This window comes from Emys orbicularis, chromosome 4 (assembly GCF_028017835.1).
Source record: "Emys orbicularis isolate rEmyOrb1 chromosome 4, rEmyOrb1.hap1, whole genome shotgun sequence".
Taxonomy (NCBI): Eukaryota; Metazoa; Chordata; order Testudines; family Emydidae; genus Emys; species Emys orbicularis.
Window position 1 is genome coordinate 110492974 of NC_088686.1, and position 12120 is coordinate 110505093.

Genomic DNA, 12120 nt, shown 5'->3' on the forward strand with positions numbered 1-12120 from the left:
TAGGTGAGGCACCAATCTTATAGTCCCTCTCTGTTGGCCTTTCCTGTTAGAACAGTGTGACTTATGACTTGCTTCCTAGGGCAGCTAAGTCCATATTCTCTGGGCCAGACCTTTAAAAGTGAAAATACTGAGTTTCAGCATCCCAACTTAGCCCTTCAGACTGATTTTCAGCGGGTGGGTGCTCAGCACTCTCTGAAAATCAGGCCCCTTTAAGATGTGCCAGGCTGGATACCCAAAATCACTCAGCACTTCTGAAGATCTTGGACTCTGGTTTTAACTCCTCTGTGGTTGGATCTTCTCAATGATGCTCTCAGTGGACAGACTGGTGAAATTAACTTAGCGCGAGGGCAATAGAAGGATGAACTTCCAAAGGTGCAGGGTTAAGATTGGGCACCGGGTTGGATCACTTGTGTGTGTGATCAGAACGCGTCTATTTGCCTGTCTCTGTGGTTCAGGAAACCACTCAACCATATGGTTGTGTGCTGTCCTAACAGGGATGCTTTCCTGAATTGGAGCCTTCCTGCAGAATGCATGGCTGCTGACCTCAAATTTAAAACGCACAAGCACGGTCTCTCCTACCCCACTTCCACTCCTCCCCCCATGTCATTCCTTCCCTTTCAACTGACTCACTTCCCCGCCTACCCCATGTTCAAAGTTACTGCTCTAACCAGAGTTGGCCGTATCCACGTGTTTCATTAACTGCAGGAATTCCACCCTCTGTGCTGTAAAACCCGATGCTCCTGTTTAAGAACATAAGAATGGCCATACTGGATCAGACCAATGGTATCCTGTCTTCTAACAGTGGCTGGTGCCAGATGCTTCAGAGGGAGTGAATAGAATAGGACAATTATGGAGTGATCCATCTCCTGTCATCCAATCCCAATTTCTAGCAGTGTGATGGGGTGTTCACACCACACCGGAAAGGAAGGGGTTAAAAGCATCCTAGAGAGGCTGCACAGGGAGCAGCCAATCGGAGAGGGGTTGCACAGAGCAGCCAATCAGAGCCCAGAAGGCTCACATAAAAGGGAGCTGCAAAGCAGAACAGGGTCTGTTGCTGCAGGGAGTGCAAGGAGAGAGGACTGTGTTTCTAGTGGGCTGCAGGAAGGTAGCACGTTGGATGGAGCAGTTGCTGGCAGGGACCAGGGGAGCAAGAGGGCTCCCCTGGCTGGCTATTAGGACATGCTGGCTGGAGGCCCTGAAAAGAAAGTGAAGAAGGTGATGTGACCGAAGGGAAGTGGTCCAGGGAATTGAAGCAACTCTGACTGAGAAGTTAATGAGAGGCAGCAGAGCTATCTACAAGGTCCCTGGGCCGGGACCCAGAGTAGTGTCTGGGCCGGGTTCTCCCCCTCTTTCCCCGCCCCTCCCAAACTCACCACTGTGGAAGTGGCTAAACTATAGAACTGGGAGATACTTTCCCTTCCCCCCCCCCCCCGGGGGAAAACACAGATGGTGACATGGCTGGAGGGCTAAGTCATGAAAAGGATGCTGGGGTTCCTGGGCTGAGACAGGTCTGCAGGCGGAGAAGGTGGCGGGAGAGGCACCACCAAGGTGCTGGCTGAGAGAGCTACTCCCCCAGGAGTTTAGGGATGCTCTGAGCAGTGAGTTGCATCCCTGAGCATCTTGGCTAATAGCCATTGAGGGACTTAACCTCCATAAACTTGTCTAATTCTAACTCCCTGTCCTCTACACATTCACAGTCACTTCCAAGCCAGAGCGTAGCCCCAAAAAGTGCCTAGCAGCACAGTGTAGTGAGGTGCTGCCTGCAGGGGGATTCTGGGTTTCCCAGCATCCCACAGAGATGGAAACTATCCTTAATAAGTGCGGGGCAGTCATGCCTGCTCTGAGTGAAACATAGGCTTAAATAGCAGAAGGATTTGGTTGTGTGACATACTTAAGTGCTGACTAGAAATAAAAGGACTTATTGCTGGGACACTTTCTTTCACACTCCAGAACCCTCCTAGTCACTGTTCAGTCAGCAGCAGCAGCAGCAAAGTGCTTTCTCGGCAGGGGGGCAGCAAGGGTCTCCTGCTGGCTTGGACCCTGCAGGGCGGTGGGGAAAGTTAGACTGGAGGCTGGGGATGGACAAATCCATGTGCATCAAATAAAAACTACCCTCAGGGGTTCAAAAAAGAATTAGACAAGTTCATGGAGGACAGGTCCATCAATGGCTATTAGACAACATGGTCAGGGATGCAACCCCATGCTCTGGGTGTCCCTAAACCTGTAACTGCCAGAAGCATCTGCCACTGTCAGAGACAGGACATTGGTCTAGATAGGGGTTCTCAAACTGGGGGTCAGGACCTCTCAGGGGGTCACGAGGTTATTACATGGGGGTCACGAGCTGTCAGCCTCCACCCCAAACCCCGCTTTGCCTCCAGCATTTATAATTATGTTAAATATATTTAAAAGTGTTTAATTTATTGGGGGGAGGGTCACACTCAGGCTTGCTACGTGAAAGGGGTCACCAGTACAAACGTTTGAGAACTACTGACCTAGACCATCCCTGACAGGTGTTTGTCCAACTTGTTTTTAAAAGCTTCCGATGATGGGGACTCCTCGACCTCCTTTGGAAGACTATTCCAGAGCTTAACTACCCTTGTCGTTAGAAAGTGTTTCCTAATATCTAACCTAAATCTCCCTTGCTGCAGATTAAGCCCATTCCTTCTTGTCCTATCTTCAGTGGACATGGAGAACAGTTGATCAGTTGATCGCTGTCCTCTTTATAACAGTCCATAACATATTTCAAGTCTGTTGGTAAGTCCCCCCTCCCCCAGTCCTCTTTTTTGAAGAACAAACAGACCAGGTTTTCTTAACCTTTCCTCATAGGTCAAGTTTTCTAAACCATTTATCATTTTTGTTAGTGCACTCATTAAGTCCAAGTGTACCCAAATACTTGGGAACACTGGAACTAGGATCTGATTCTCAGTTTCACCATCTCCTTGGGACAGAAATGGCTGGGGAGGGATTAAACCAGCTATGCGCACCCTGTATTCCACAGGCAACGAATCGTGTGCTTGCTTAAACCCCCGGCAGCAGCCGCTAATTTGTATTGTGCTTCCCATTGCCCCCTGGAGGCAGAGAATAACCGCAGTGCAATTGCACCCATATCCCATAAGGCCCTTATGCCAGCTCTGCAAAAGCCAGGGAGGGGGCATTCTCAATGGGCTTTTTCCAGCCCCTTCTTGATGCGAGAGCAGGGCCTGAATGTCCCAGAAAAATCAGATCCTTGGGCTCCATTCCTGACTGAATCTTGAAGACTACAGGATGGAAAGTGCCAGATATTCCATCCAGTTCCCCTCACAAGCACATGCCTTTCTCCAGTCACATACCCCCACCTGCAAGAGCTGGCACCCTGGTGAGTATCATTGCCAGCCCCATGGCGGGCAGGTTCTCTCTCATCACCTGCAGGCAGCACTGCTACCCACCCTACATTTTGCAGTATCTCCTCCCTCATGCTGCAAGCAGAGCACGAAAAGCCAATGGAACTGCCCCAAAGGGTGTGTTTAACATCAGCATGTGAAACCTGAATGGCACCAGGTAAGGCCCTTCCCACTTGGGCCTCCCCACATCTGCGCAGCTGTTACATGCTCACTGTCCTAGGCTTCTTCCAGGGGAACATTCTGATCCCAGCTGTGATAATATCACGTGTTCACCTGCCCACAGGAATTAGCCCTGGATGGCAAGCGAGCTAGGGAAAGAGTTTTGGGACAGTTCCAGGGGCTGGGAGAGTTTTGCCAGGGCACCATTAGTGACAGGCTTCTTATGGAAGTGGTGGGAAGTAGCCACATGGCTTCAGGCTGCCCACTGATCCTTTCACAGAAGCTACAGCACCACTGTCACTGCTTTTGAAAATTGTCCTAGTTCCATTGAAGGCAGTAGAGCAACACTGACTCTCATCCCCTGAGGATCTGGCCCAACCTCTCTGCCCTTGGTGTGTTGGGTGCAGGGATCTGAGATGTTGCTAAGATACCACCTCGATGAACCCAATTTGAATACAGTGACCAGGGGCAGGATGGGCAGACATAGGTTTATTAGTATAAAGGGAAGGAGCAAGCACTCCCTGGCTGAGTGCATGTGCCTGCACACACTCTCTCTCTCTCGGGTTGTGGTAAGTCTTGAGCAACTCAGCCCTCTGGCTGAGTCTCACACAGTCTGTACGTGCAACACAAGCAAAACAAACTCCTTCCGGGGTATACAGTCCAACAGGGGCCAATCCCAGTACCCCATGGTTGGAACATCTCTTGCTGCAGCCCTCCCTGGGCTCAGTCCCTTAAACGTTCCCACAGTCTTCAAACAGTCCCTGTCCTGGTATGGGGCTGTACCCCCCCAGGGCTTCCTCCCTGGAGTTAATGCCTTCGCCCTCTCTGGGCCCAGCTCTCTGGCTGAGCCACTAAACAGTTCAGGTCCCCTTCTGGGGATGTAGTCCAATATCATTGACCCTCTGCAGGGTCTTCAATCCCTGCTCCTGGGCCTAGTTCAACTCCCCTCCTCAGGGATTAAATTCCCCACTCTGGGGGTAGGCCAATCCACCTGTGGCCAGTGAGGGGGACCTAGACCTGCCCATTGCTCTGGGTTCCATCCCAGGGACCTACAAACAGCAGCCACTTGCCACTGCACCCCCTTTAACTCCGCTACCACTGCTACTGTTCCCTGGGCAACCCCCTTCACGTTCATAAACGCTTCACCCTTACCTCAGGGGATTCAGCTACCAAGTCCCAGCAGCCATCCAGGAGCTCCCTCTTGCTCCCCCAGTCCCTGGCATCAACTGCTCTGTCTGTGGTACTACAGTTCCTTCCACCAGCCAGAAACACTGCCCTTGGTCCTCTGCCTCCCAGCAACAACTGACTACGGTGCTGTACTGCAGCGCCTTTTGTAAGGGCTGCTGGGCTCTGACTGGCTGCTCTCTGCAGCCTCTCTCTGATTGGCTGCTTCCCATCTAGCCTCTCTAGACCACTTGGAGGATTCTCCTTTTTTGATGGAGTATGGTAGGACCCTGAGGCCTCCAGCTGGGGGTGTCTGGGCCTGGTACACCTCATCACAGTTAGGAAATTAGAACCTGTGTAAGGAAGATCCACAGTTTACTTCTGTCCATTCTAGGGAGGCTCAGCAGTTGGCCGATGAGTCTGATGTACTGATCAGTACTGAGGAAGTAGACTTGGTGCCTGCATGTTCTGGAGTACACAGCCATGCCAAGGCTACCATCCCCTTCAGCCTGACCCTTACCACTCCTGCAGCTGAGCTTTCTGACTTGGCAAAAGCCAGCCCTGGGGTGAAACTGGGGGTTGGTTTCAGGCATGAGGACAGGATAGAAGACACTTGGGAGGAGACTGAAACCCCGCTGTAAGAATTTTCACTTTTCACCTAAGCCAGATGTGAAATGGAGGCATCCACATTCCTCATGCCAACTGGTTCCTTCCAAAGAGGAGCCTGTCAAATGCAGTCACACAAGGGTTAGGGCTCCCTTGAAAGGCTTGGCTGAGAAAGAAGCAGTCAGTCCAACCAAAGGCAGCATTGTCTGCACTTTTCCATGGGAACTTGGAGCTGGGAGGAAAAATCCTTCCGCCCTGGGATTGACGGCCAACAGTATGGAGACACTTACCACCCCGGCCTGCTCCCTCAGCGCTCCCCAATCTTGCTGATGTACGTGGCTACGGGTGGGAGAAGGTAATAGACTCACTTGCCCCAACTGACAGTCAGTACACATGTGCGCTGCATGCTGAGGAAGTCAGACACACACCCTGCAAGCACTCAGTGTCACACACACTCACACGCAACACCCTGTTGAACATTCAGGAGTAGGGACAAAGCTGTTTTAATGCCTGTCCTTGCTGAACTCCTGGGGGGGGAGGGGGGAAAGAGGGTCCCACCCAATTTTACTCAGACCGTGGCTCATTACTAGTAACATTCCTTATACTGGCTTCTCATGGAGCTCACAAAACAACAGGATTCGCTATTTATATCAAAAGAAGCATTAAGGGCATATGCCTGAGCAAGTTCCTCATCCCATCTTAGCTCCATTTCCTGTCCCACATCAGGCAGGCCCCCAGAGAGCAGAGTCCCAGGCTTCCCTCTCCCATGGCTAAGCATGGCCCTGAGCGTGTAGCTTACTCACAGGGCTGCACCTATTGCAAAAAGCCAGTTTTTTCACAGTTTACAAACTGCTTTTCATTTCCCCTGGCGCAGAGAAAGGGCTTCAGAGAAAATGCAAATGGGTCTTTGACCCATGGAAGATTCAACATGTCACCGGAATCAGGGAACTGACCAGGAATTGTACATTTGCTTAAGATATGGAAATTCCTTGCAAAGTGTAGTGATTGACAGTGTTTTACATAGGGAGCAAATTACAAAGCAGATGATAATCTGCACAGTGCTACTGGTGCATCCATTAGACAGCAGAGAGATAAGAACATAAGAACGGCCATACTGGGTCAGACCAATGGTCCATCTAGACCAGTGGCTCTCAAACTATTGTACTGGTGACCCCTTTCATAATGCAAGCCTCTGAGTGCGACCCCCCTTATAAATTAAAAACACTTGTTTATATATTTAACACCATTATAAATGCTGGAGGCAAAGCAGGGTTTGGGGTGGAGGCTGACAGCTCGTGACCCCCCCATGTAATAACTTCCTGACCCCGTGAGGGGTCCCGACCCCCAGTTTGAGAACCCCTATCTAGACCAATGTCCTGTCTCTGGTCTAGGTTAACTTGGCCCAGTCACAGCTCAGGGGGTTAGACTTGATGACTTCTCGAGGTCCTTTCCAGCCCTACATGTGAATGAGTCTGATCTGCTTTTATTATTTAGGTAGCTGTCCACATATTGACCAGACAATTGCAGGAATACGGGAGTTGAAAGTACTTGCGCTTATACTTCTACTTACAAACACAAGTACTATTTCCACAGCACACTTGTACTTATAAGTAATTCTGCAATGGTGCACTGGGCACTTATACTGAAGTCTTGTCTTATCAGTACTTCCAGCAACACTGCCTAACTCCTAGGTCTGTGCTCTGAGCAGGGCCGGCTCTGGCTTTTTTGCCGCCCCAAGCAAAAAACGCGCGGCCGGCCGGAGCAGCAAAGGGGGGGGGGGGAGGAGGAAAACAAACCTGCCCCCGGCCGGAGCGGCGAAAGGGGGGGGGAGAATAAACCGGCTGGCCGGAGCAGTAAAGGGGGGGGACAAACCTGCCCCTGGCCGGAGCAGCAAAGGGGGGGGGGGGAACAAACTGGCCGGCCGGCTGGAGCGGCGAAGGAAAGAAAAAACAAAAAAACAAAAACAAAAACAAAATACCTGCGGGGCAGTGGAAGCGTGGATGCAGGGGGACTCCCGGCCCTGCAGACCCTGGGCAGCGGAGTGCGCACCTCGGCTAGCTGGGGGGGAGAGAGAGAAGGGGGGCGTCCAGGGCTTCCTTAAGGGGGGTGCTTGCCACGTGGCCCCTCCTGCTGCGCCGCCTGCCGGGAGGGCACTGCGCCGCTCCGGTCGGCTGGGAGGGAAGGACACAGGCTGCCCTGCCGGGCTTGCTGCAGGGCGCTCCCGTCCTCCGCCACCTACAGGGCGGCGGGAGCAGCAAAGAAAAAAGAAAAAATCTGCAGGGGTGGCCAAAGCGGTGAAGCGCAAAAAAAATTAAAAAAAATAAGGATTAGATGGAATGCCGCCCCTTGGAATCTGCCGCCCCAAGCACGAGCTTGCTCGGCTGGTGCCTGGAGCCAGCCCTGGCTCTGAGCATGAGACAATGCAGGGTGTGTGGACACTGGACGGGGTGGTGCTTGTGTGAGCAGTGACTCTGACTGTGTGTACTCTGAAAGGGGGGGAGGGGGCTGTGGCTGTGTGTATGAGGGGAGGAGTGATTTTGACTCCTTTCTGAGAGAGAGGCTCCATGCCTGTCTCTAGGGCAGCTCTCCGGAGGGACTCTGCGCTGTGTCACAGGCTCAGCGGCAGTACTGCCTGCCCCTGCAGCTCACCAGCCCTGCTGTTCACAATGGCAGCCTGCTCTCCCTTTTGCTGCCAAAGCCCATCAGTAATGGGAGCAGCGCAGGGAGCGTGGGAATGCGGGGGGGGGAGGGGCTGAATCTTGATGTGTAACACACACACACGGTGCAGCTCCCTTTTGTCTCCTGCTTCCAGTTGGGGAGCCCTGTCTGGGGAGCTGGACTTGCTCAGCATAGCTGATCGCCTGCCTGTGTGTGGAAGGGGGGCCAGCAGGTGCACTGAGGGGAGGTTTGCCTGGCTCTGAAGCAGTTGGCCGTTCTTGGAGACAGGACACCAGACGTTTGCTGGGGAGATTAATGAGCAGATCTGGTAATGGGCGAGTCAGTCCTACCAATATGTGCAGGTCTGGCTGCCAGCATCTCTCACTTGACTTCTATCTGGCTGCGTTCTCGCTACTCTGGCTAGTGTCTAAGGAGTGGGGCTGCCATTGAGGGAGGTAGGTAGTAGGGTGACCAGACAGCAAGTGTGAAAAATCAGGACAGGGGGTGGAGGGTAATAGGAGCCTATATTAAAAAAAAAAGACCCAAAAATCGGGACTGTCCCTATAAAATCGGGACATCTGGTCAACCTAGTAGGTAGGTTCCTGGCCACCTGAATTTTTCACAACCATCATCTGAATGCTGCATTGCACCAGATCATCCCTGTTAGGACTACAAAGTCTGAGCCCCAGACACCCCACGGGCCAGGGCTCCATTGCTCTGTCGTAATCATCCCTTTGTGGCAGAGCAGACCCAGAGTCCTCCTCACACGGCAGGCTGCAGGCATGACAGAAACTTGAAATTGCTATCACTAGTGTACTGGCTTGGGCTCTCCTCTGAGGCCTGCTTTTGTAACCAGAGATGGATCTGAGTGCAGCCAATGCGCAGGCGGGGCTGAGGTGCTGAGCTGACCCATTGTAATGATGGGGGCTGTGGCAGGGTTTGAGTCTGACCCCAGACTTCCTCCTACCCTGGGGATGTCTGAATGTGGGGAGTTGGTTTGGGTCTCTCTAGCTGGCATTATGCCAGTCCTGTTTAAGCCTTGTGGATTAAAGGAGCCGCCATTTCGCTTTGTAAGGGAAAGCAGGGCACATGAAAATCCGACAGCAGCAATTGAAGCAGGCGCTGGTGAGGATCACAGCTCAGACTCCTGTCTGTATCTTCCCAGCCCTCTGGTCCCTGGCTACAGAGTTAACAAGCTCAAGATCTGTGCAAGCAGCCGCCTGTCTGTGTTAGCCAGTCTCCCTCTTTGCAAACAATGTATGCAGAAGCCCCCTGCAGCCAGTCATGCTGCTCTTAGCTCCCTAATGAGCTCCTGTTGGCACAGTGTAAATCCCTGTTTCCTGCTGTTGTGCTGTTTATTTCCTGCTGTGTTGATGTTTGCAGCATTGTTCATATCTCCAGAGTTCCTGAAGCCAGAACCTACCCACCTGCACTGGCTCTAATGCACCCGCAAAAGCTCTGCTCCTCTCACTCCTGAGTCCTATCTGGAGATGCACTCAGACCCCTTTGTGCTGGGAAGACAAACAGGAGAAATTGGCTGGGAGGGGGGAAGGACAGGACTCAGGAGAGAGATTGGGGTTGATATGTGGGTGGGAGGGGGCAGGGGCAATGCCAAGCAAAGCCAGGCAGGTCCTGTGGCAGTGTGAGGGGCAGGGAGTGAATTATCCCAGCTCCTGGCTCACTCTCTGGGGTTGGTTACCAGTGGTTTTGGTTCTGTCTGTTGTTCCAGGGCTGCTGGAGAGGGGGCGCCGAGTGCTGCTGGGGGAATATTCCCTCCAATTTTAGATCAACTCTGTCTCTTTCTCTTGTTCTGGGCTGGGCCTAGAGCAGGCAACAGAACCTTTGGGCCAGATCCTCATCTGGTATAAACTGGCAGTGGTCCTGTGATGTATCTGTATTTATTCATTTTTACTTAAGCCTAAACAGCACTGCTTCTGGGCTCCAGGCACCTTGACAAAGCACTTGAGCCAGCCAATGCAAAAAGACAAAAGCAGCAGCAGCCAACCTCAAAACATCCCTCACTCACGGACACCCAGAGGCCTGCCGTGATAGTTTTAGTCAGGAGTGCAGTGCTAAATTTGCATCCAAAATGGTTTGCTCCACATGGCATGATGTCACACATACGGCGCATGTGAGATCATGCTGTGTGGAGGACACCACTTTGTTCTACAAAATGGCATCCTCCATGTGTATTAGGGGACCGAGCGGAATAGTCTCACGGGCACAGCCTGTCCTGGAGCACGCAATGCATGCATTGCATACACAGATGGCACGCCACTACAGCCACCCCAAAACCTACATGCTACAGCTCAGCCTCTTCAAAGCACCTGCTCACACAGAGGGGTTGGCAGCATACCCTGAAGGCCAATAGATCTGAGCCTTTATCAGGCAATGGGGGTAGGCAAATTCCAAAGCCAAGGGGCTGGTCTGGCTTGAGCATCATCCCTGATTGCCTTTATGGCAGCATGAAATGGGCCAAGAGATGCCTCGGGCAGGAATAGACCCACTCCCCCGCCCAAATGGGGACACTCTCTGTTTAATTGCCTGGTGACAGAGGCAATTGGGGCTGTTGCATCACTGTGCTGTCTGTTCCCATGGTGACATGAGTATTCTTTGCAACCCTGGAAATGAATCCCTCCTCCCCATTGGTGGGACTTTACCTCAGCATCTGCATCAGCGACTCTTACCCTGGGAGGGAAGAGGCGGTGAGGCTGAGCCTGCAGTAGGGAGATAGCAGGGGCTAGAGGCAATGTTGCTGTTTTGAATAAAGTCCCTCTTACGTATTTACCCTGAACCTCTGGCTTGGTTCAGCAAAGCAGACTCTGATGCCATTGCTGACCCATTTGTCAGCACCTCAACTGGGCCTACCTCATCCCCACGTTCCCTCATTAGCAGCCCTGGCTGAGGAGGCACTTGAGTCATATTGGCTCTCAGTGGGATGTGACGCAGTATGGTCCAGGACATGCAGTTCAAACATCTGCAGCTCACCATGTTCCACCTCCAAGGCAGCATGTGCCAAGTGTGTGTCAGAAATAAACACGGGCTCCCAGCCACGAGACTACTGCCTGCATCAGGCCATGTGCTGTACAAGGGCCTGGGGAAGCAATTGTACTGCCTGCATTCACCAGATGCCAATCTTATCAGCATCAGCCAAAGAGCTGTGTGTAATACCACACTGCACTGACTTAATTTAATGCAGCCTAGGACCCACAGGATTAAGTGTTGCTTTAAACAACGTTCCTGTCCTTTTTTAAAAAACCAAAATAGAAGCATGCAGGGCTGTCTAGCTGTGACTCTCAGCAGCAAGGGGATGTCACTGAAGTACGAATGAGATTTTTTTTTAAAAAAGTATCCATATCCGTCAGCATTAGGAAGAGACTAAAAGTGCCTTGAAATCAACCCAAAAAGGGCAGGAGAGAGATGAGAACGCCTTGCTTCTGTTCCTGTGTTTATGTTCTTCAGGCAGCTGGCTCTTTCTTACTGTTCACAGAGTGTTCTGGCCTCTGTCCCCGATCTCTAATCTGGCACAAACCTTCCCACTCACTTTCTAGAAGTAGGTTTGCTCTATGCTGTTGCTTTGCCAGATCAGTCACTTGTGCCCTGTTCCAGAGGTGTGGTATGGTACAGTCACGCTTCAACAAAAATCAGTTAGTGGATCTTTTTAAAAAAACAAAACAAAATCAAGACCCCCTCTAAACAGTGGTGATCACTTCAGGGCCAGAGCAAATTACTTGCCGCACAAAACACAGACACACACAGAGAGCAGGCCCAAGCAATGAAATCCTTTGATTAAGGCAAGTTTAAAAGCTAGCATGAAATCTGCAGCAGCCTTGTTGAACTAATATATTAGCCCATTGTAGTATATCTGGACCCAGCACTGCAAGGCAAGGTGACCCAGATTCTCAAAGTAAGACACCAGGACACCTATGGCATGTGTTTGTAGGGGGCTGGTCAGGTCTCAGTGATGGTTTCGGAAACACCTGGAAGGCAGTTTGGGATGGCCCTTGCATATGGGTCGAGCCAGTCTGTCATCCATAGAAATGTGGGGCTGGAAGAGACCTCTAAGTCATGTAGTCCAGCCCCTGTGCTGAGGCAAGACCAAGTAAACCTAGATCATCCCTGACAGGTGCTTGTCTAACCTGTTCTTTAAAAC